The following is a 27,252-nucleotide window of genomic DNA, read 5'->3' as shown; positions in this document are numbered from 1 at the left end:
TCAGTAAATCTTTCCTGACTAAATTCTTGTATTCCAGATATTTTTGTTGACAAACAGAAACTTTATCTCACAGTTCTGGATGCTGGGAAGTCCAAGGGCAAGGTGCCAGCTGATTCAGTTCCTGGTAAGAACTATTCTTGGCTTACAGATGGCCACCTTCTCACTGTGTCCTCACCATGGCCTTTCTTCAGTGTGTACATGTGGAGAGGGAGAGAGTTCTCTGTGTCTCTCTTCCTCTTTGTATAAGGCCACTTATCCCATTGTGAGGGCCCACCATCATGACCTACTCTCATCCTAATTACTTCCCAAAGGCCTTATCTAAATACTGTCACACTGGATATTAGGACTTCAACATATGAGTTCTGTAGGAACGCATTCAGTCCATAACAATATGTAAAAGAAACAAGTAAAAAGATGAACAAATTCATCAATGATAACAGGATGCAAACACACAGAGGAAAGATGACTAAAGTATGATCTTGCCTAGCTCTAGATCAGAATTAGAGAGGGAGGTACAGTAATCTGATCTCTAGAAGGGAGATCAGGGATTTGAAGAGCCTCATAGACAGAGGAGAATGGAATTTGGCCACTACTTGAAATCAGGTGTTGGTCTGGAATTTATCATCCTGAAACTTCCTCCCATACATTTGTAGAAAGGTTGCAAAAAGCCTGTGACTAATTGCAGTCTCTGGCTATAGCTTATATAAACCTCCTTACCTAGGAAGGTGGAAAGAAGCAGAGCCTCAGAACAAGGACAGGAACACAATACACAGCACATTCTCTCACATGTCTGCATTTCCCATTTGCTTACTTATTTATTTTTTACTGTGAGCTGCTTATTTTCCATAAAACTTTATTTATGGAAAATCTTTGGGGTATGGGACAAAGTTGGCTTCCTCCAGAGATTTGCACTGCTTCTTCCAGGAGACAGAGGATACCAGTGTCGAATCATTTAAACTAATTTCTTCCCTTGAGTATTTTTAGACCATCATATGGTACGTATTTGGCCAACAAAACTGGTTGAAGTGTCACCTGTTCCAACTTCTCAGGGACTTTCTTTCCCCTCTCATCCTCCTATTCTGCTTAATAACTAGGCTTGAAATAGATCTTGTTTGTGTTTTCACTTGTGATGTGTTATACCAGTTTTGTAGACTTTGTATTTCCCACTTCATAGATTAAGACTCTCTTAACACATAATCCAACTTGAGTGGGCCCTCCTCTTTCCTCTGTACTCTGAGACTGTGCAAACCAAAACGCAAGGTCATATTGGTTAGCAACTGTCTTTAGGGCAACAAACCTGACACAAGGCTCTGCTTATCTAGCTAGCTTCCCACCTTCACTTAATCTTTTGATCTGAGAATTACTTTCTTTCCTGCTAGCTCATTAATACGTTGAAAACATTTTTTAAAATTTTAGATTTTAGTCAATGTCAGTGGGACAATCCAGACATTTAGCCCATTATATTACTGAAACTGAATCCTGAGTTGAGGAGGAGAAAATCATTCTATTGATATCCATCTGAACATTTTCCTTAGGGACAAACATTATAGCTTAGCTTTCCCTTGGGAAAGGAACAATTACAACTCTCTTGTTCTTTATTTTTCTGGTCTATTAAGCTTACCAAAACCTCAAGGAGACATATAAATATCAAAAAGAATAAAAAACTTGATGATGATTATTTTATGGGATGATGATGATGATAAAAAGTAGCAAATTTGAAATCATAGTAACTTTTTCCATTGTTATAGCTTTCAGTAAGAATATAGTAATATGGTTTTTAATCATTATAGTAAGTACATGTGTTTTGATGGATTTTTTGTTTGAACTATTTAGGCTATTAGATATATTAGACTTGAAGTTTCAGTTCAGTTTTCAGGAGTAATTAGATAAAATTGTAAATTTTGTCTAATATTTGGGAAAACATAAAGTTCTTGTATTTGTCTTGATTTATTACATGTAAAAAAGCATTTCAATATTTAGAACAGAATCATTCATTTAATATTCAAAGAAACTGTATTTTTTTCAGTAGTTTTTTGAGATTAATACATTTAGCACTAAACAATGCACAAATAATCTGAGCGTTCTTTTGCTGGCGTGAAAACTTTTAGATGTTAAAGAAGCCAACAAAACTCAGGAAGACCATGCCCTTTGAAATATCCTCAGAAAGGGATTGTTAGTCTCGGTGATCTATGAATTTCTTGCAAAGACAGGTGTGTGTGCGTGTATTTTCTGGTGTTGGTGGTGACTGAACGTGAGTGGGTGTTTAGGAGACTTAAATTTATAGTCAGCCCTTGAGATTGTTTGAACTTTTAAAGTAGGGTAACTTACAAAATTAGTTTTTTTGTAGGGAAAGGAAATAATTTTGCTTTTGTTTTTGTTGTTTTTAATATGGCCACCTACCAAAAAAAAATGCTAGAGTTTTAGATTAACTTTGAATAAATGCAGCTCCTCATTTTAAATTGCAGTCTGGTTTCTGGGAGAGTTCTTTCATCTCCTGTGGAGAACTCTTCACTGCCTGTAGGGGACCTCCTATAGGGATGAATAAAACATTACATTACTCATCCCTATAGGAGGTTACCTATGGAGTTCAGAATCACCCTTTTTTTTACTGTTCTAATAGAAAGTGCTATAATACATATTAAATAGTTGAACTTCATTCTTCATAATGTGGGCACATTCACAGTATTTCATCAGATGTATCACTACTGAGGAATACTTTAGTCTTAAATAACATTTGGAAAATTAAGACAAATGCAACCAAGTTGATCAGGGGAGTATAGCCTGGCTATGAACAATCTTATGTCTTTAGTTGTCTTCTTTGTGATGCCCAGCTCACTTCCAATTTCCTCCTTATATGGTATCAGGATTATCTCTGATCACCTACGTGAATATATCACCCATTACTTCCAAAATATTTGTCATTGCTTCCCCTTATAAGATTGGTTGAGAGTTGGGTCTATTGTTATTCAAATGAAAGTAATAGGAGATAATCAGACTGTCCCGTCATTTTCTGAACAGTAATAACGCTGAATGTTTATTGGCAGTTTACTATATGTTAAGGCTTCTGCTCATTTCATATCTTATTTTTTACTCCCAAGAATAAAGTAAGATAACTACTTATCACTCTTTTACAAATGGGAGAAACTTATGCTCTTAGAAAGTAAGTGACTTTCCAAAGTCCTGTGGTTATGAAGTAAGGGGTCAGAATAAAAATTTGGATCTGTATGGACCCAGTGCACTTCTTTACCACTGGACTATGGTGTTTCTTTAAAACAGTATTAGCACAAAGATCTAAATTATCGCTGGGGAGTTTGGGAAACTGTTCTTCATTGTCTCAATCTTGTTTCTGGTTCTGCTATCAACGAATGGGGCAACTTTGAGGCTTTGTGTGTCAGGGTGCTACCTCTGCTGCCTGGAGATCCTGCGACATGCGTTCTCCTGATCTTGCCTTCTTTCCTCATTAAGTTCCACTTTTTCAGGCTCATATATCTGTTTGTGGATTAATATTAATTATCTGAAAGATAATCTTTGTAAAGCTGTTATTACAATGTCAGCATATACTAAGTACTCAATAAATGTGATTTGTTGGAATTATTATGTTTTAATAAGGAGCATCAGTATTTTAATGAGAAACTATGGTTCTTAATAATAGAAGTAGAACAGTGCATATAGTATCTTGAGACAATATGGTCTCAATATTGTCTTTTTAATTTATTAAATTAACTAATAAATATTAATTAATTTTAGAAATATTAAAAGTTTTATTTTCTTTAACATTCTGAAATTTTCAAAGACAGAAAGTTATGGTCTCCTATAAGAAATCTCTAGAAGAAGTCAGTAAAATGGATGAAGAAGCAATAGCTGAGGAGAAGGAGAATCACAATATGGAAAATGTAGTGTCCTTTTCAGCTCTTTATTTGAGAAACCTTTTCATTCTTGTGATTTGGATGACCTTATGATGCCAAGAACGTAGATCTAAAGGTCATAGTTCACTTTTTTTGTAAGAAATAGAAAGTAGTTTTCCTTAGAGAAAGTAGCACACTTCTTAAATATTTTCACCACAATGCTCCTAAATGTTTAGAAGCAAGAGCATTTATCTCCAGGGGTCATATTTTAATTATCCTTGTTTCAACTTTAAAATTAATATAAATTTTACATTCCACTCCATAGTAAATATGTCCTTGTCTATCTCCTTGCTGTATCATCCTCCCCTATTGACCTCAAAATATGGCAGTGTACCAAAGTCTCTATCCTTGGTTTGTATGTCTTCCTAAAGAATTTCTCAAAGCAAGTTCTCTAATTGAGTCCACTATATGTTATTTATTTATCTGAAGATAATTTCCATAATAATATCTGTAGCTATAATCTCTATCATAATTTTCACACTCACGTATCTAACTTACTTCTTGACAACTGTACTTGCATATCTAACAGGTATATCAAATGAAATATTTCCAGAAAAGAACTCTTTATGCCCATTCTATTCCTCATCACGGTCCTGATACTCTTTCCTCATACCATCAAATTATGTGTATCTTGAGTATTCATCCAATAGCAAGCCAAAGCTTTTCAATTTCTTCTGTTTTTCCTCCACATCTAGTCAGTGATTCTTTTGTAGGGGAGGAAAAACAATCTTCCCTCTACCCTGGGTTCTTGGCTGAGACTACCCCTGTAATAAAAGACAGAGTAACAGGAGAAAAACTAACAAGTTTAATAACATATATACCTCCTGTATACATGGGAGATGCACAGGAAAACTGAATAATGAAGCTGGGTACCTGAGGGTTACAGTAAATATTCAATAAAATTACCTTTCGACCTTGTTGTGAAAAGAAGTTAATCTCGTCAATTTGCTGTTTTCCTGTTTAACCTGAGGGGTAACTCAAGGGTCACAAAGATTTATGAGCTTGTTTCACAGAAGAAAGAGAATGTCTTAGAGGATCATCAGATAACCAGCTGCCATTGATGCCCAGAAGTCACATTGCCTAGGGACTTATCTGGAGTGAAAGAAACATGGATTACCCCTTTGTTTCTCCAAAACTCCTCCTGCCACACCCCTTAGCTCTATAAAACCCCCTGCCTTCTTCTCTTGTTAAGACAGATTTGGGAGAATTCATGCTCCATGCCTTCTTGTCTTGGCCAATTTGAATAAACCTTTCTCCATCTCCAAGCACTCACGTCTCAGTGTTTGGCTTACTGTGTATTGGGCACACAAACTTGAGATTAAGAGGTTCAGTAACAATAACTTCCCAAAATGGCCCAAGCCCCTACCTTAAATACCATCTCAAGCTAAAGAGGAAAGAAATGTTGTAGGTGCAGGGAACCAGTTATGGGAGATTACCAGGAAAAGAACAGTAAACAAGGGTAAGGTTCTTGCACAGATTTAAGTCAGTGCCGTCTCTATCTGTAAGTTTCTAGAGATTTGGTCATCCTCCTCTTCCTGGTCCAGAGAGGGAGACACCCTTATAAATGGAGATTTTCCTTATAAATGTGCATTTCTCTTACAAAAAGTTAACTTCTACTTGATTTTCAGAGCTTCTCCTGTGTCTGCTGTTTCTTAACAATGAATAATCGGCCTAAAATAATCCTTATGCCAAAAAGACATATTTTAGGGTGACAAACTCTGTTCCCCTTCAGTATTGATTCTAACATAGTGGCATTAGTAGCTAATATATTGACTGATTACTGTGTTTCAGACTCTGTTCCAAATGCTTGATATGCGATACATTATTAATCTTCATAAAAACAGGTAGAAACTATTATTGTCCCTGTTATAAGGATGAAAAAACAAACAAACAAATAGTAAGCGATTTGCCCAAGATGAAATTTTAGTATGACTAAAGCTAATACTTAAACCCAGCCAGTTTGATTCCAGATTCCATGCTTTTAGCTACGATATAATCTCATATAATCTATAGTCTAATCAAGGGTATTCACTTTCTTCATTGTTGCTTCCCTGGTGCACATCACAGTTATTTCCCGCTTGGATTGTTATAGTTTCCCACAACCAGCTCTCTGCTCTCACTCTTTCTACCTAGTATCTACTTCCCCACTGAGCAGGAATATTTAAATATAAATCGTGTGACTTCCTTTTGTAAAGCCTTTTGATGGCTTCCAATTCTACTTGGAATTATAACCAAACTTGTTAGAAAGACCTGCTTAATAATTTACAGGATTTATTTTTCACCTAATGCTTCAATTCCATCTCCTGCATGCTGCTACCTTCCCCAGACTTTACCCGCTGCACTTGCCTCCTTTTCTTTATTTGATTAGCACCATTGTCTCTCTATCTTCTTGTGCTTGTTTTCTCTCCCTGCAAAACCCTGTCTTGGCTGCTTTATGGCTCTTTACCATGCTTCATGTTTCAGGTCAAATACTACTTCCTCAGAAAAGTTTCTCTGTCCAACTTATTTAAAGGAAATCTACCCAAAACACCCAGTACTCATTATTATATGTTATTTGTTTATTTTTCTCTCAGCACTTATAGCTATTGGAATAGATTTTGCTAATGTAGTTATGTGTTCATTATCTGGAACCTGAAACTAGAATGTAAGCTTCCTGACGATAAGGATGTATCCGTCCTGTTCAGGGTTGTATCCCCACTGCCTAGAGTCTTATTCAACTGCTATTCTCATTATCCAGTCATGAAACACGAGTTTTAATGTTGAATGTTTGGTCAAATAAAAATATAAAATTGAAAACAGGTTTAATATTGTTTGGTTTTACAGTCATGCACTACGTAGCGATGTTTTCGTCAATGACGGACCAAGTATACAACAGCGATCTCCTAAGATTAGTATCACACAACCCAGGTGAGTAGTAGGCTATACCATCTAGGTTTGTGTAAGTACACTGTATGATGTTCACACAACGACGAAATTGCCTAGCAACACATTTCTCAGAACATATCCCTGTCATTAAGTGACTCCTGACTGTATTCCAAACCTATAGGTAAGTAGAGAAAGAAACAAAGAAACAAAGAAAGAAAAAGTTTTTGTTACAATACGTATTCTTTGATTTCTTGACCCCTCCAGCAGTGTACAAAGTATCTCTATGGTTGATCCCTAATTTAGGAGGTTGGACTAAGTAAAATGAAAAGATAAAGTAAAAAATTCCTTTGTGCTGTCAAGCATAAATAAATAAATAAAAAGAATTGATGAAGAGATTCTAAAAACCACTTGAGACAATTAAGATTAAGCATAAAGTAAAGCAAGTAATAAGTAGCTTTTTGTCTTTTATTGATGACAGATTCTTAAATTATTCCTTGGGTTTTAAAGACAAATTAACTCATTTTGATGTACTTATTATGGGCCTTGTATATAGGGATTAACCAATAAAATAATTCAAATTCCAGTCATATGATTTTCGTTTATTAAACATATCATTAGGTAAGATTGTATCATTGAACAGCTTCTCCCATTATCCAGTCACGAAATATGCTTTGCCTTTATTCTGTGCCCTGCTCCTCTTTCCCTCTGTACTTGGTGGTAGCTACTGGAATTGCTGGCATAATGCTGGGAGGTCCTACTATTCTTCCATTCTTATTCCAGACTCTTGATGGCACTTCAAGAGTATCTTTCTGTATCTTTCATAATCACACTACATAGGTGCTCTTATTTCCTGCCATTTTCCACTCCACAAACATCCATAAAAATAGAAAATAAGACTACCTCTTCCACTTGCCCTCATCCCATGCTCAGAGAGCTACTACAAGTATTGCTTCAACCAAGAAAAGGGGTCATTTAAATGCAAAAATGCTTGTCGGGGGCGGGGGGGGGGCGGGGAGCTGAACTGGGGACAATGAGTCCAATTGCCAAATCCTTCTGAATTTTATTCTCAGTGTAAGCTATCAAAGGAAGTAATACAACTGTTTTCCCTCTCCACTCTCCTTTTGAAAAGGAGCACCATCAAGCTGTCACCCATTTCCCATGTTTCATCTCCTGTTGACAGGAAAACTTCAAACACACTACAGTCATTTCTAAACGCATTCCCCCTACCTTTCACCCACCCTCACAACCCTCACACATGACGTAATTCGGGGAGAAACACTAAATGGACTTGAGAGTTATACAGAGTTCTGTATTTAGGATATGCAAGCTCATCCAGGCACAACTAAACCTGCTGTCTGTGAGGCACGATGATGAGGAAATGAATCACCACTCAGTGGAAATGATGAATGTACAGGTGTCACAAAGGGTAAGATTCATCCCTTCTGTGTTTTATAAGTTGTACAGTTCTTATGTGCTAAGTTAAGCATTAAAATCTATTTTTTTCAAAATGACAACTTCACAATACATATCATTTGGGTGGAGGTGAATGTGTCAACCAGCCAAAATGAGATGGTAACTTATTTTTTATTCTTCTCCATCTATCCTCTAAGACATCAGAATAATCATGCCACAATAAAATTCCATTTATCTCATTTTCTTTGTATTTAATTTGACAACATTTCCAGTGGAAGAATTATCAATATCAAAGATAATAAATTAGGAATTGCTTTTAAAAAAAATTCTCCCATAGACTGAATCAATTCTGTTTTTCAGTAGATAGCATTCTCCTGGCCAATAATCCTAAAGCATTGCCAAAACAGACAAATAAAAGTGCTTCAGCAACAGTTAATTTTTCTAGAGGGAATTTTCCCTGAAAACTGCTTTTGTCTGCATACTTCTTAAGGGAAAGAACTTTCAGAACGAACAGAAAAATCAAAGAAAAGGTCAGTTATTTGAGAACAGCTATATTGTACCCAAAATGATAACAGGCTATGGAATTCAAACTTTACCTTTCAATATGTTTTACTTTTGAAAAAATAGGTAATATTATTTTATTAAGCACAGCATTCTGGCTTCAATTCCTCATTTTAAGAGCTCAGCAAAATCACAAGGGAGCTTTAGAAAATACGTGTCACTTGCTACTTTCTCAGTCGGTCCTTTCCTTGGTACAAAGTGTAATCTTTGGCAAGGGAAAGAAAACAGAAAATACTAAGATTCAGGTTCTAAAGAACATATATATGCACAAGGTTTCTTAATAGTTAATTTTCCTTTCCTTTTTTATTATTAGTTTTTTTCCAAAGGCATAGCAAGATTTTGTAGAATATTGTTCAGTTCAGCATTCACAGAGTACCTGCTGACGAGTTTAAAACATTAAATATTAGACTTTGGGGTCCTATACGTAACTATTAACAATACAAAGTTTTCTTTCATTTTTAATCCAGTGTGTATGCAATTGTAAGTGTGCATGTGGGCACGCGTGCATGTGTGTGTGCACATACATCATTTAGTTTGAGAACACTGGGTAGTCTCCTGTGCTTTTGTTATTATAGATTTAACAATAATTTACTAGGAAATTGAAACCATAGGTATTTCTGAACAGCTATATTATTTCATTCCGTGTTAACATAAACTGAAGTGTACTTGCACCCTATCCTTAGATGGTTCATAAATCAGCAAGCACAGATGGGCACCTTGTGGAGGACAGCATCCTGTGAACTTTTGACTATGCTCTGTGACGCAGCAAAAAAAATTATTCTTTCAACAGTCCGGTTTTTTTTCTTCCTGAGAGAGCCTAGTACGTGGCAATATTAGGCTGAGTCACAAAGCAGAGGACATGGGCTAACAGAGATCTAGATGCAGCATGAACAGAGCTTCCTAAAACTGGATAAAAATGAGACAAATCTATGGTTTGAGGAAAAACCTAAAAGGTTCCAGGAGAGAGGATTCCTTTGTGTTGTTGGGTGTTAATTCTTCCTGGTAACTCATCAAAATCTAAAGAAAATGTATCACGATAAAAAAGAAAAAGAGAGAAAGAAAGGAAGGAAGGAAGAAAGGAAGTCACTAGAGAATCAGGTGGCTTAATCTATATACCACTACTAGGGACCTCAGATGGGTTACACACCAATCTCCATCTTTGTGCTTGATAAATCTGCTTCATTTTATTTATTGCTCTTGAAACAAGTAATTATCAATATTTGTTGAAATGTAATTTTGTGCCTTTCAGGAGTGTTTTAAAATTTTCCTCATGGAGATTTTGTATGTTTCTTTTAAAATGTGTTCCCAATCCTCAATAAAGCTGTCAAAAAACAATAATTTATTGCTTAACATTTAAACATTTTTGTTGTTGTTATAAATGGGATTTTGCTACCACTATGTTTTCTAATTCTTTATTTTTGGGGTATATGAAGGCTATAGATTTTTGTATGTTAATTTTATTTCCTGTCACTTCACTGAATTATTTAGTTGTTTGAATTTGTTTTATGATTATTCCTTTGGTGTTTTCCAGGTATACTATCATATAATCCTCAAAACCATTCTTAGATCTTTAATTGATTTCTCCTATCTAATTGAGTTGACTAATATCTCTTGTACAGCGGTGAATAGCAGTGGAGCTAATGGGCGTTCTTGCATGTTCCTTAGTTTTCTGGGGATGCCTCCCATTAAATAAGATATTGGCTTTAGGGCTAAAGTATATACTTAATACAGTATCCCCAAAAAGTCATGAACCCTTTCCTCATATCAAATTTGAGCCATAAAAATAATGGACAAAAGGAAAACATTCAGAGAGTGGGTGCAGTCAAAGACCACAAGAAACAATGGCCAGGGGAATTCTTCCCAGAGAGCAGAACTGTGTGAAGAGTGAAGGAGTCTTTACAAAAACTGCCTAGCAAGATTTCAGACTTACTACAGACTGATGGCTGCTATGTCTCCAATTGTCTCCCTGTTTATTGAGAGCTACTATTATTTGTTTCAGGTATGTGCTACACCACCGTGAGTCGATTGTGTGTTGGAGGGTCATTAGGCCACTAAGAGCCACTTTAGGATCTTAAGGGGAGAACTCACTCCTTACCTGGAGGTTCTTCACTTTGAGATGAGCCTATTGACTTTGGGTGAGAGTTGGAGGGAGAGGAGTGTGTGTGCTTTCCGTCTGGATACACAACGAGACTACATTTCCATTTCTTTTGTTGTCATTGATCTGGCCAATGAATTATAGATGAAAATAATATATGGCATTTTCAAGCCTGTGCTTTCACCCTCTCCCCAAAAAGAAGAAAAAATCACCAATTCGTTTGATTTCAAGAAATAAACAAATTTAGTTGCAAACATAATTTTCATCTAGAGCAGGACAGGAAGTCAGTGTTTCAGAAAAGGAAGAAAAATGTAGATTTTGTGAAATTGGAGACAGAAAAGCTTTAGCTACATAGTAGCTTTGGGAGCAGTGTGCTAGGTGTATTAACAATGTTATTTTCACTTTAAAAAATATTATCGGGCCAGCCCCAGTGGCCTAGTGGTTAAGTTCAGTGCACTCTGTTTCAGCAGCCTGGGTTCGGTTCCCAGGCACGGACCTACACCACTAGCCTGTCAGTGGCCATGCTGTGGTGGCGGCTCACATATAAAAAGAGGTAGATTGGGGGCCTGCCCAGTGGCGCAAGTGGTTAAGTGCGTGCACTCCACTTCAGAGGCCCGGGGTTCACGGGTTCAGATCCCAGGCGCATACCGACACACTGCGTGTCATGCCATGCTGTGGCGGTGTCTCATATAAAATAGAGGAAGACAGGCACAGATGTTAGCTCAAGGCCGATCCTCCTCAGCAAAAAAGAGGAGGATCAACATCGGATGTTATCTCAGGGCTGATCATCCTCACCAAAAAAAAATTTTAAAAATAAATAAAAAGAGGAAGATTGGCCACAGATGTTAGCTCAGGGTAAATCTTCCTTAGCAAAAAGCAAAATATATATATGTATATTATATAAATTATCTCCGTGTTTTATGGTTGTTCACCTGTCTGTAGGAGATGGAGAAGTGGAGGAGGGGTGATAGGGAGAGGAGAAAAGAGGGTTGCCCTACTGGCTGGAGTTATACATTCTAGGGAAAAAAAGTACCTGAATATGGTTAGACTGGTTTTCATCTTTGTCCCCTCTGACCATCTCTCAGATAAATCGAATCTATTTAAATGATATCAGGTTCTATTATTTATTGTATGAATTTTATAGAATACCCTGAACCTCAGAGAAATGAATGACTTATCTAAGGTCATTCAGCTGGTATACGGCAGAGTGCAGATCAATTTGGGTCTTGTGAGGCCAACACTCCTCTCCTTTTCACCATACCTCACTGAATATCCTAATAAGTTTATCTTCAGAGAGTTAAGGGCTGTCTCATCCTGCTGAGTTTAAAATATAAAGAGAAAGATTAGGTGGTTTACTAGGATTTTTTTTCATCCTGAATCAATTTAGCTGTGGTATCTTATGCTATACTTATATATGACATCAAATCATCAGTTTTCCAGTTGATGCTTTTCTCGCTGCTATCAACATTCTGTCAATCAAACTTAGAAAATAGTAGGCCTAAAAGAGCTGCATGTGGTCTTTTTTTTTTCATCTACTTTGCAGAGAAAAACAGATTAACTTTGTGACAACTCAATCCCGTAATTTTGCAATGTCACAAAATCAGTCCAAATGATCCATATAAATATATCAATAAAAGGAGCTTGGGCTGGCTCCCCTTTCAAAGATGGTATGGCAGGATTAACTCAAGTCAAGGCGTACTCCAGAATCAGACAAACTGGTGTAAAACCATAGAACAAATGGAGCAGCCATAATAAGAGTCTGGAACAAGGAGCCTGAGAGCCCAGTGTGGCAGAAAGGCAACAAAGAGAGTCAAGGACACTGAAGTCTGGAGATGAAAAGGAGTGAGGAAGGGCAGAATGAAGAGACGAGAACAGGGAAAGGAATTATCAGGAGTAGTATCTGGTGGCTCAAAACTCTAGCAGTTCCCAGATGACTTTCATCCCCTAGACTGCTGGTTAACATCTAACTGCTAAGGAACTTGGACCTAGGTAAGAGGTTTTTTTTAAATACAAAGATACAAAAGAAACAATAACACGCCAGTATCAGTAATTTTTCATATTTACATTTACAAAGATTTTTAGAATGCAGCAGTTTCTATTTTATTAATAACCTTTGTATTGAACTTTTTCAAAATTTTCTGCTATTTCAACCCATCTTAAATAAATGCAAAAATGAACAAGTGTTTGTGAATAAACTCCTTCATGCATAAAACCACAATAGGCATTATGAAGACTATAAAAAGGAATTAAGATAAATTTCCTGCCATTAGAGACCCACAGACTTTGGAAAATAAGAACTCAACTCTATGGTATGGATTATGAAATGCAGTAGGAAATAATAGAGAGATTTGATTTGTTTGGGTATAATAGTTTTCTTGCATGATTTGGACCTGGGACTTAATAAGGATTAGGTAGGCAATAAAGTGAAGACAAGTTAAATGGAAGGATGAATGTGTACAAAACAGCATTCTAGTAAAACTGGAACATGTAAGCATTACTGTCCCAAATTAAGCTACGAATGGATCTTTGTGAGATTCTTTGATGGTTCATAGACGTGAGTAAGGAAGGGTCTTCCTCTATCTGGAGGGTTATTTCCTTCAAAAGAGAGATACAAAGAGAATGGTGAGGCAGGAAGCTCCCCACTGCCTAGCAGCTGCTTAAGCAGAATCTATTCTGACACAAATCAAAGGAGGGAAGTTAATAGACACTGTCCTCACTTAAAATAGAACATTAGAACAATTCCACACTGCCGAAGAGATAGGAAGGAGTCAAACCTCCTGAGAATTAGGTAGGAAATATTTGAATAGAGTAATGAGCGTGTTATTCAATAACTTGAAGCTCAGGCAAAGGAGTTAGGATTTAAAGCAAATGGCCTGCCCTCCTCCACCTTGAAACAGACAAACCAACCAAAAACCCAAGCTGTTGAAGAAGAAAGCCTAGACATGTGGGTGGGAGAGGTGGCAACAGAGGGGTGGTTGCTGTTGACTCATCATACGCTCCTTTACCTGAATGGACCTATTTATTTCTCAGTGTTCAGCAAGGAAGCAAATCAAGGCTCAATATATTATATCCTCCCTTTTTCATTTTAAACTCTGTTTTCAGAAGACATATTCACAAAAGCTTCTATTATTATCTTTACAAAGATTTGAAAAAGTCTCTCTCCTGGATAAAAGATATACAGCAGCCTTACATCTCTAGCTGCAACTGAACAACTCCATTCAAATATTCTGATATTCCTTCAAACTAATAAATTGATAGTGTGTAAATACAAATGCAGTATTTTAATTATACAAGAGAGTCCTATCAATAGTCATCCTTTTTTCTTTCTTTCTTTTCTTACCATTTTTACTCTTAATCTCCCAATCTGAAAAGTCTGATGTCCTTTTTAAATTTTCCTTTTCGATTATCAAATCTGGAATTTTCTGTTACTGTCTCTTATATAGTCCCCTTTATTTTAATTCCAACTGCTGTTGCCCTTGAGGGAGTTTGTCATTTCACTCTTGGACTAATGATGTCTTGCGAACAATCAGCGATTGATAAATGAACATTTGCAATAATCTTCAAGTTCATCTTCTTATGACAAGCTCCTTTCAATTAAGTCTATCCTGTGATGTTCTGCTGGATTTCTCTTACACCCAAAATGTTGCTCTACACTTATTCTACATGCTTCTTTCCATATTCCTGCTCCTTCAACAGAGATTTTTGAACTTCTTTTAAAACAAAGCACACCTGTGTCCACATGAAATCTTACATGGGGTTCCTTTAGGCAAATAGATGAAAACAGTTGCTACAAAGAAGATAAAGGATGAGGTATGGGAGAGTCTTGGTAGGATGTACCCTTCAAGGCCTCTCTCTCACTTATAGCCCTCCTTTCCATGATGGTAGGCCAGGAGGGTTGGTAGAGAGTGTGCTATATGACATCTACGGAGCAGAATTTAAAAACAACTGAAGTTACAGCTCGAGTCAAATCAGTCTCACCTCTTCTGACCTATAGATGCAGGTACTTACCCATCTGAAAACTTTTGCTCAAGTCATTCCTCTCATTCTTTTTTTTTGTGCTCTCCTGTATTCTCTGATCTACCCTTTCTCCAAGACTCACAACTCTCCTCCTCTGTGAAACTGAATGAAGCCGTAGAAGCCCTTAATGATCACTTTCTCCTTCCAAACCTAGACTTGTGTGCAATTCATTTGGAGCATGTGCTACTTTGCATTGATATATGTAAAGATGATAGAGAGATGATAGATTGATACATAGATACATATAGATAGAAAGATAGACCCTGTATCTAAATTTCCCACTACGTTGCTGGCACTGCGTTTCTTAGCTATTTGTAAACCTAAGATTCAAAATGACATCAGTATAAAAAGTGTTTGTTAATTATAGTAATGATGTTTTAATTAAGATTAGACTAGCAGAAATGGGCTCGCTTTTTGAAAGAGAAAATACGAGTAAGGAAGACTGGATAGATGTAGCATTCATCTATGTAATGAATGCCTGACAGCAAAGGGCAGTTTCATGACATCTACTGTGCATGATCAGCTGACCATAAAATGAAGTATTAAAGTGAAGAAGTTACATGCAGTTGAAAGCGAAACATAGGAAAGCATGAGAAAATCAAATACTATACATTTAAAAATGTGTCATTTTATATTTTTCAAACTGATAAGTGTTTTGATTAATAAGTAGTGATGGAAAGGGTGCTGTGAAATAAATCATCCTATGTACTGCAGATGGGAGTGAAAAGTAACTGGAAAGACTTTTTTTGGGGGAGTGAGGAAGATTAGCCCTGAGCTAACATCTATCGCCAGTCCTCCTCTTTTTGCTGAGGAAGATTGGCCCTGGGCTAACGTCCCTGCCCATCTTCCTCTACTTTATATGGGATGCCGCCACAGCATGGATTAATAAGTGGTGCGTCGGGCTGTACCCGGGATCTGGACTGTGAACCCCAGGCCGTCGCAGCAGAGTGCGCGAACTTAACCGCTACGCCACCCGGCCAGCCCTGGAAAGACTCTGGACAATATGCATCTAGCACCTTAGAAACAGTTCAATTTCTAAAACCTATAATTCTATTTCTAAAAGTCTATGCAATAAAAGTAATCAGAGATATAGACAAATGTTAAAGCACAAAGATGATAGGCTAACATTATTTATATCAGTGACAAAATGATTTAAATATCCAATAATAGAGAAATGGTAAATTATGGTTCCTCCAGTTAATAAAATATGATGAGACTAATAAATATTTACTAGGAAATTTTAATGACTTGGAACAAATTCATAACAAAATGGTAAGTGATAAAGCTGAATAATAAATATGTGTTAGAATGTTAGCGACTATGTAAAATGGTTAGAAAGAAAACTGGAAGGAAATAAATGAAAATATTAACTGTGATTGCCAGCAGATAATAGTATCCTAATTCTTTATATTTTCTATACTTCTCATTTTTTTGTATAAGGAATATGCATTTATTTATACCAAGAGTTTTTAAATTAAATCGATGCTTAAATCTAAGGTAAATTTGAGATTTCTCCTTCACGTCCACCCCCCAAATGATAATTCAAATTATAAGAGTAAGGAAACAGCAACAACCTGGCAATGATGTAAAAGACAGGACCTGAAGAAGGCTCTGCTCTGCCTCCTGCTGGGAGGGGGTCCAAATCCAACCCAAGCTCCTTGGCCAAACTGCACCATCTGCTGCATTAGGGGCTATGGGGTCTTGTCAAACTGGCAAAGGGCTGGTGTTCCCAGAAAGCTCCTCGACCTCTAAGAAGTACTACCTAAGCAAAAGACTGCTGAGAAAGTAACATATGTGGCCTTACCAATAACAAGATGTGAAGCTGAAAAACACTTTTTTAAACTAATAGTAATAAAAAATAAATTTGTTTACCACCCTAAAGGGAAGACTGAATTTACTGTTGATTTTTTCTAGAGAAAAGTTTACAAAATCTTTGCCTTAAGAGAACACGATCCTTAGAATACGCCCAAAAATATAGAAAAAAATATAGAAGTGTATCAGGCAGTTACTTGATAATAATGATAACTTGGTTTTACTTTGTGATGTTTGGGGTATTTGTCAGCTTTTCAACATTTACAATTTGTTTGGTTTCTTTGCTCATTCTAAATACATACACATTTACGTACTAAATTTAGTATCTGTCATTTTAAACTGTTTTTCTTAAAGAGGACTCTCCAAAGAGTGTGAACATCAGAGCCCGTAAAACCTGAATCCATTCTGACTACAGAAAGAGAAATGATAGCACTGAGGCCAGAGACCTTGGACTTACCCTATTTACACAAATATAGTCTGCAAAGGAGTCAGGGTTGGGACAGATATAAGGTTAAGCTTTGGGTGGGGTCAAAAGATATCAAGACACGTGTGCTCTTTTCTGATTGAATATTATACTTAAAAAGGTTGAGAAAAACACACACAAAGATTTCAAGGAAACTGTCAACAGTCAGTGGGATCCAAGTGGTATCTGAGGCTGGAACATACAAGACCTTTTAGATCATGGTATGATGTTCACAGATTTTTTTGTAATTCCGTGGAATCGGAATTACAAAAAAATCTTGACATTTATGGAATTATTTAATGCAACGGCTCTTAAATCTTTTAAACTTTGTTTTCCTGTAAAGAAGTCATCATTGATGGTATTTACATATGTAACAAATTGGGATGGGAGTGGTCAGGGTTAGACCCAATTTTTAGAGCGACACCAGTAATTATACTCATTTCTCTCCCACTTCAAAAAAACCACACTAAATGATAAAGATAAAATTTGGGCCTCTTCTTCTCCAGTGGTTATGTGACTATAGTCACTTATTTTATTGTTTCAATTTGATTTATCTCTCATTGCATTGGATAGAATTTTTGAACAATGTTATATAATTGTAGTGATTCTAGGTAATCTTTATCTTGTCCTGATTTTAGTAGAGATGATTTTAAGAATGATGTGATAATTTTGCTTTAGAGAAACACTTATTTTTATCATTAGAGGTATATCTTTCTATGCTTAGATATCTAAGGGCTTTGCTTTGTTTTTTCTGAAATAAAGGCTACACTGCTGTTAATGTCTTTGCAACATATCCTTCAATTATCATATGCCTACTATCATATATCCTATACCTATACTATCATATACATTCTATATGAAACTGTCACATACTCCTGTCAATCAGGCCTGATGCTACATACAATAACCACATTATGCCATTTAATGCACCAACTGTATGCATTAAACAATGTTTATTCTTCTGTGGTCATTTCAAATTAGTTTTAATGTTTTTTTTCTTTTTTTTTTTTGGTGAGGAAGATTAGCCCTGAGCTAACATCTGTTGCCAATCCTCCTCTTTTTGCTGAGGAAGACTTGCCCTGGGCCAACATCCATGCCCATCTTCCTCTACTTTATATATGTGGGACACCTGCCACAGCATGGCTTGACAAGTGGTGCATAGGTCTGCTCCTGGGATCCAAACCTGCGAATCCCAGGCCACTGAAGCGGAGCACATGAACTTAACCACTATGCCACTAAGCCAGCCCAAATTAGTTTTAATTTTATAAGGACTATGTTAGTATGTTTTCCTTATAAAAATCTAAGCTATGTCAGGTAAGACTCAAATCTTCACTTTCTCCCAAAATTCTCCCCCAAATCTTTAACTAGCTATGTAAGCTTACATATATTTGCTTTCCATGCACTGTCTATATATTTACACATATAGCCATAGAACATATTTTTATCACTGTGATTGTTGACATTTTACATAAATTATATTGTAGCATATATTTTTTTCTCTGAAACTTTCTTTTCACTTGATATTACCCAAAAGGCCGAGAAGCAATCTGAAGCTTTCTTTTCGTCCAAAAATATACGTGTTGGAAATCTTTCCTTGACAGCACCCGTAAGTCTTTATTCTTTTTAATTGCTGCAAAGTATTCCATAGTATTAATCACACCAGAATTTATTGAGCCATTCCCCTATTTAGACTGTTTGAATGTTTTGCTATATTAAATGATGCTAGCAAATTAACTTCCTTGTTCGTGCTCTTCTGTGCACGGGATGTAGAATAGATATTAAGAAATGGCTTTACTGGGTCATAGGATATATTCACTTTTAAAGTTATTAAAATCTTTCAAATTGCCTCCAAATTCGCTGCACCACCAGCTGTGAATGAGAGCACCAGTAGCCCATATTCTTGCCAAAATTGATATTTTGAGACTCTCAAATCTTTGCTAGTCTGGTGGATTGGAAAATGATATCTCACTGATACATTGATTAGCATGATTCTGATCGCTATGAAGTTTCAATCGTAGTTTCATTGTCCATTTGCATTTTCCCGTCTGAATTGTTTATTCATACACTTTGCCTATTTTTAAATCGATTATTTGCCTTTGGTAAAATTTTGAATGCTAATAATTTGTCTGATACATGTTTCAGGTATTTTCTTCAACTATGTCTTCTTTCATATATAACACACAGATGTTTTAAATATTGAAGTAAATTTATCTATTCTTATCCATCCTATATTTTACTTTATTTTCTTCATAAATTCTCTCCTTCCATAAACACCATGAACATATTCTCGTTTATGTTCATTTGGCTTTTTTTAAATATGTATATTCTATTTAAGGTTTTCATATTAATATTTTGTTTGTTTTTATTATTATCTTTTACAGTTGTTTATATATATGGAATTTATTTTTCTGAAAGTGTATGGTAATAAGCTGACTTAACCTTTTCTAACGGAGAGACAGTTTTCCTAACATGATTTATTGACTAATGCATCTTTTCCATACTAACATTACATGTGGTGTTTATGTTACATTTCTTTATGTTTATGATCTTCTAAGCTCTGTGTTATATATTATTTTAAATTGTTATAGTTGTTTATCTATGAGTATAAATGTTAAGGGTACAACTTTTCTTTCTATAGATTTACAATGTATTGAGCTACTGGGTACAATAAGTCTCCTGCTTCCAATGAAGCCATGCTATTGCTCTTCTCACCATTTCCGCAAAGTCTTCTGGCTATACTTGCACATCTATTTTTCCGTATATATTTTCAAATTAGGCATCAGGTTACAGGCAGCTGTTTTGGGGATTCTATTGAATACAGCCCACGCTGAAGGAGTTGGGGAAGGGAAGATACAAGATGAGCAAGGAACATCTTGTTGTGCCAGAAAGTAGGAAACAAAAGGATGGAGGTATGTCAATCGGACTAGGAGTCAATCTGAAAGCTGGAAAAAATTGAGTAAGCAAATAAATAGCATAGTACTGGATTATACTCAAAGTATAAAATAAGTATATATGAGCCCATCCAGCTATAAATAAATAATTAAATGGGAGAGAAGAGAGAAATCTTCCTTACAGAATAATCTCAAATAATATATATAGATACCTCCCTTCCAGGAGGTTAATTCTCTTTTATGTAAAATGTAGACTTTGTTGTTTTAGCAGGCAATTAAGTCAGTTGGACTCAAACTGTAGACTCTGTTCTTTGGGCTCAGCTCAAATCTCAGGTCTGTTGTTTTACCCTTAGCTGAGCTGTTGGGAGTCCACCTACCTGTGTATGGTTCAGGATTTCTCCAGAGATCTGGGCGGAGTCTATACGCAGAATTTGGGGCTTTCCTTCTGGCGCTTTCCTTTTCCGGACCCTTTCTCTCTCCACTAAATTCTAGCAACTATGGTTTTCTGAACTCTGTCCTTCGGTTCTTTAAGGCCAGAAAAACATGATTGGAGATTTTTTACTGGAGTGTCAGCCATCCCGCACTGTCTCTGGGGTCTATCCTCAGGCTGAAAACTGTAAACATGAATAACACTCTGAGTCATCCCCTTCTCCGAGTGTCAACACCCCTCTAAAATTTGCTTGTATTTGCTCAATTTCCAGTGCCTTCAAGTAGTCTTTACTTCTTATTAATTTTGTACAAATTTATAGTTATTTAAGGGAGAGTCAATCATACCAGAAACAGACTATCAATATATATTTTTAAATAAACTTTTCATTTTAGAATAGTTTTAGATTTACAGAAAAGTTGCAAAGAGACTACAGAGAGTTCACATATATCCCATCCCAGCTTCCTCTATTTTTAACGTCTTATATTAAAATGTGTTTGTCATAACTAAGAAAGCAATGTTGGTACGTCACTATTCACTTAACTCCAGAATTTATTAGTATTCACTTTTTGTTCAACTACACATTTTTTCTGTTTCAGGATTCAGTCCAGGATCCTACAGTATATTTACTTATATGTCTTGTTAGTTCTTGCCAATCTTTGACAGTTTCTCAGTTTTTCCTTACTTTTCATTCTCTTGATAATTTTGAGGAGTACCGGTCAAGTGTTTTGTAGAATGCCCCTCAATCTGGATTTTGATGATGTTATCCTCATGATTATACTGGGGTTATGGGTTTGGGGGAAGAATACTACGTAAGTAAAAGTGTCCTTTTTATCACATTGTATTAGGGTACACACTATTGACATGACTTATCACCGATGATGTTATCCTTGATCATCTGACCAAGGTTTCTCGACTATGAAGTTCAAGTTTTCCCTTTCCACATCCTAGTCTTTGGCAGGAGGTGCAGCCCCACTCAGGGAAGAAAGGGAGAAAGAGAAATTAGGCTTCATCTTGGGGGAGCGGGGAGGAAAGTAGAAGTCTGCATAAATTATTTAGAATTTTTCCATAAAAATTTTCTTCTTTTTCTACATTAATATATCTATTCAATCATTTACTTATATATATGAACTCGTGTTGATCTATTTTATACTTTAGGTTATAATTCAATATTATTTTCTTGCTCAAATTGTTCAGCTTTGGCCACCAGGAGCTGTTTCAGGTTCACTCTTGTATCTCTAACATGCTTCCATCCTTTTCTCTTTTTTGAACACTTCCTTACCTTCTGACACTACCTTATCTGATTATAGGAATAAATGACTTAATATATGTGAAGTACAAAGAAGAGTTCTTAGCACACAGTAATCCTTCGTTACACATTAGCTATTATTAAAGAGACATCTGCTTCATATCTATTATCTGTTGAATGATCATTTTCATCTTTGTATTTTCTAATTGTAGGATAGCTTCTCTACTGTATCATATAAACCACTATTTACATTTTCCACAAGGTTAATTCCATTCCTTTACCTCTGGAATGTGTATTTTAATTGTATTTCTGCATTTTGTATTTCATTGCAACCTGTCATTTTCTCACCCATATTCCTATTCATCTTTTTTGATGTTATTCTCCTGTTTGATAAAAATATTGTCTTCTGCAATTCTTTTGAAGATATCAAAAGATTTCTATTTTTTTTTTGCTCATAACTGAAATAAATAATGTTCAGTTTCTGCTACTCTACCGAGCTGTCAGATTTATATTATATTTCCCTTATCCTGCAGTATTTTCTTTCCATCTGTCCCACAATATTTTTATTGCTGCTAAATTATCCTGGACTCATTATCAGTCAGGATGTATAGTTCTCCCTGGTCTAGACTTACAGATGATTTGGATTTTGTTGATTTCTCTTACTGGATTAACAGCTGCAGGGCTAGTGGATGTACACTGGTTCCAGCCCAATTTCCTGCGCCTAGCAAACATTTGTCTCCTGTGGCTGTCCTAGGGTGAAGTGGATTAAATTTGGCTGGAAACACTAAATGGTGGTAAAAACTACAATCTCCAATGGGCATTGTCTATGAAAACCTTTCAGTCTCAACTACTGCTTTTATTTCTTTAACATACATAATACAATAAATCACCCCCCTCAATTCTGCCCTAGCTGCCTGTTCTTTCATTTACCGACACCGCACTTTCAGAATGGATGTAGAATGGAGAGTATTAATGGAAGTGCTGGGTTTGGGGTAGAGGGAAGAATGAATAATCATTATATATGACTCTCAAAAAGTTGTACTTATGGAATAAAGGGGATCATGTTTATTCTTCTGTTGAGTCCATTGGGAAGGTGGACAGCAGGGATGGTATGTGATAAGAAGTATCCTTATTCTAAGTTTAGGCCTCAGGTTTGCCGTAATTAATATTTTAAATAGTGGATACCAATACAGCTCAGGTTTCTTCACTTACTACTATTTGGCATATGGAGAATATATTGGTGCTATAGTATTGTTGCTAGAGAATTGATTTTCCTATTTCATGTTTGAAAATTTTAGCAATTTCAGAATAATGTGAAAAAGTCCAATTAAAGTAAAGCCCATGTTAGGCATTGGCAGACCTCTGGTACATAATGTTTGGGGATGATCAACAATACAGGATAGAGAAGAGATATTAAATCATGCAAATACTCAATGGTATTAAATTTTTGAAATACACAGTGGCTGAAATTATGACATGGGGCTTCAAGAGCTGTGGCCTGACCCAAGGTTCCCTCACAGCACTTTATGGTGCTCATGTTGGGTATAGAATATGAACTGATTAAGGGAAATGATAGTTTAATGTAAACAGTCATTAAAGCTGGAGACATTTATGTAAACTCAACGTATTTTACCTTAAGGCAATTTTTTTCATAGCCTCTTGAATATACTACATATCCTGAATTGCATTTCGCGTCTTGCATATACAGTCCCCACGTGTCTTGAGTATAACAATGTCAAACTTGGGAGAGCACTGTATATTTTGAAACTGCTAAGTCATAATTAGGTACAATATAAATTATTATTACTTAATTAAATTCTTAATATCTAGATATATCCAATTTTCTGAAATAGTTTCCTAGCATTGAATTCCCAGCATTTTCAGAACCCTACTAGACTGACTAATTCAGTGAGCTTTCAAATGCATTCAAAATTAACTATTAATGACTGATGATAATAACAGTACTGTGTCATGTTGGAAGGATTAAATGAGCTAATATATTTAAAGTCCTTAGTCTTAGGCTTAATATGTAGTTGCCAAATATATACATATATAAAACTTAAACTAAAAAGTGCACTCTTGGGCCAGCCCGGTGGCTGGCGCGCTCCACTGCGGTGGCCTGGGGTTCGCCAGGTCGGATCCCGGGAGCACGCCGACGCACCACTTGGCAAGCCATGCTATGGCGGCGTCCCATATAAAGTGGAGGAAGATGGACACGGATGTTAGCCCAGGGCCAGTCTTCCCCAGCAAAAAAAGAGGAGGATTGGCGGATGTTAGCACAGGGCTGATCTCCTGAAAAAAAATAAAAGTGCATTCTTGCCCTTTTGTCACAGGATATTTTAGCGATAAGTTAATGTGAGAATTTTAATGAAAAAATATGTTTAGGGGTGAAGGAAACATTTTTCTGAGGGCCTCCTATATTATGTAGTTAGTAACCCATTGCACTTAGGTGTCTGGTCAAATAGGTAATTGTACTACTGTTAACATGAACGATGTTAGAAAACGTTTGCTTAAATCGTAGTCTATGCCAGATACTGCATTGGGTACAGTGTCTACCGAGCAGCCCTCCAAGAAGTTACATTTGATTAATATGTTATTTCATTCTATTATACAGCTAAGAGTATAATCTTGTCCTGGTAAAGTCCTCATTTTACAGAAAATGTATACATATTTTAATGCTTGCTTCTGTTGTACCACTAAGGTCTTAGAACAAATGCTGCTATTAAAATGCAGAGTGTCTCCTTCCAATGTAGTGATAACATCAGCAAATTTCAGAAGCATTGGGGCAGCTAAAGCTAGAGAATTGATTAACTCTCTTACAAAGTGGCTCTAATACAACTAATTAGATGTTGAACGGGTGTTAAAGTTCAGCTCCAGTGATTCATTGCTTTCTTCAGGAGCTCTACCTATCTCATTTAAAGTTTCTAAAACTTAAAATGCTCCATATGAATACTTATAAACATGAGGTCTCTTTGTACTAGAAATCGACCTATAATAATTCTAATATACTTGCGGGAAGTATTTGCTAGATTCAAAGCTTAGTAAGCAATGCAGGGAGACCTGTGGTCTTTGCCCATTAATTTATTGTCATTTGAAGAGGCCATTCTCACTGTCATTTATCATTAAACACCAGACCTTGACCCATATTAAATTATGACTTGAAAATAGAGAATGCGCACAGTACTCTGCATGGATGAAGGACTCCAGAGAATCGACTTTCAAGTTTCCACACTAAAAATGTCTTTGGGTCAGTAATCACTATGAGATAGGAAAATAGATTCAAATTTCTCACTGTTTCTGTGAATTTCTAGTTGTATATTTCTCTCTTCTTTACTGTGGTAGAATCTTACAATAAAAAAGAGACAGATAACAATGCTTCCACATTCAGATATTTTAATATCAATAGGTTTCAGTCATTGAAGAAAATAGGCATCAGTTATGGTTTTATTATCAATAATAATACATTAATAGCAATAAACTGTTTAAAGACATCTTCCCTATGTGCCAGGGAATGATCTAAGCCCTTTCGACATTTTTATTCATTTAAATTGTATGTTTACTCTCTCTTGCAGGTATTGTTTTTCTCAAGAATATACTGAAATTCAAACAGTCTAGTAACAATAAGTGGAGGAACAGAATCAAGTCTAAGTGGTTTTACAGCACATGCTCTCAAATAATGTACTATGTTTCCCTCCTCTCCCTGACTCTACGTCACAGCTCAGAGTTGAGCAGCAGGAAAAGAGTAAGGGAATCTGGACTGGGAATCTAAGAGTAAACATCACTATTAAGGTGGAGACGTCCATGCCCTTCTAATTGGGAGTTCATATAAAGTTGCCGCGAGCACTGGCCATGTATTTAAATAACGGAGTTAATTTTGCCTATTTCTACCGTTGCCATTCCTTTTTCTCAGCTTTCCTACTTCTTTAGATTTTCCTTTGAATTATTGCCTCTGTTTATATTGTGCACCTCTCACCACACTCCTGAAAGATATTCTCATTTATTCTTGATTTCTAAGGCTGATATGAACAACTCACGCTGATCATAGTACCTCCTATTTTCTCTTCATTTGTTTATTGACTAATATGATTCATTTATTTATATGGTTTAAACTAAGCTGCTATAATAAAGAAATTTCCAAAAATACAGTGACTAAGGGAAGATCAAAGTTTGAGGAATGACTCTCATCTGTGACGCATAGTTTCTCTTTCTGGGTTTATTTCCTGGAGATGAGAAAAGGGAAAAAGGACGTGGAGGGTAAGCAGCTTCCTCTTTGAAGATGTGATCCAGAAATGAACATATCACTTTTGCTCATGTGCAAGGAATTGCACTGAGATTGCAAGGGACCCTGGGGAATATAGTCTCTAATTGCTAATCCTATCTAGGTGCATCACAGAAGGAGACGGGGTCCTATTCTTAAATTGAACAGGTAGACAATGAATACTGATATCAACAAACCGTCTCTTCCATAAGATTCAAACACTTTAGTTGTGGGTCAGAGGTGTACTTTGCCTATTTACTGTCTCTTATTCCCATAGCACTCCGAGCTATGCATGTATCCTATCCAGCTTTCTTAGCCCACATGTCCCCAAATCAAAGAAAGGATAATTATTAAAAGTTCAAGAACAATACTCACAACACTCAGCAATGTTTAAGCTGAATAGAGTTGGAAGCCAATGTAATGGTCATAGTCAGACAAAAAGTCAGGCCAGAAGAAATAAACATAGACCCACATAGGCTGATACAAGTCAAACCAATCTGGTTGTTCGGTGTTTCTGGGCTTTTCAAATGAAAGGCTGACCAACAATCTCACCCACAGAATTATTTGTAGTTTAGCTGGTTTTCTGACCTCATTTTTCTTTACATAGTTTCATATTTGGAAGACAGACTATACCAGACAGGTTGTGAAATTATATAGCACCAGAAAGCTAATGCAGCTAATTAGAAAATAATGCTAATGAACAAAACTACAATTTCAGTCCTTGATTGGAATGAACTGTTTTCTTCAGGGGCTTTGCCACGAAAACTATCCACATGCTATCTCAGTGGAGTAGTTTCCAGATATTTCTGGATCCTGATTTCTCTTTCCTGATTTTAAAAGGCCCCTCTCTTGATGTGATAACCTAATCTGAACACAACAATCTCAGTAGGGAATAAGTAGAAATTATTAGGTGTCTACTTGCACAACAAGTTTTGTTTGTTTTTAGCAGCCATGTCAGGGTCGCTGTTAAATTACAGGAGGTCCATGCCAATTAAAATTTTCATTTAATTCATACAGTTTTTCGGAAACAAAGCAAACCATATTCTGCAATATGACAATGTTTTATTCAATTTAAATTCAATATATTACGTTTCCCTGTTATATTTCGTGGCCCAGCATCTCCCAACTCATGCAGAGCCACCTACATGTGGTTTCATGACCCTGAGATTTTATATATGTCATTCTCTCTACTTAAATACCTTCTCCCTTTTTCCATCTAATCAACTAATCAACATCTAATCAACTGCTACTTACACCTTAAATCTCAATTCAAGTATGTCTTTCCCTTGGTAGAGT

Source organism: Diceros bicornis, chromosome 12 (assembly GCF_020826845.1).
Source record: "Diceros bicornis minor isolate mBicDic1 chromosome 12, mDicBic1.mat.cur, whole genome shotgun sequence".
Lineage (NCBI taxonomy): Eukaryota > Metazoa > Chordata > Mammalia > Perissodactyla > Rhinocerotidae > Diceros > Diceros bicornis.
The sequence above is the reverse complement of the archived record's forward strand: the minus strand, read 5'-3'. Positions refer to the sequence as shown.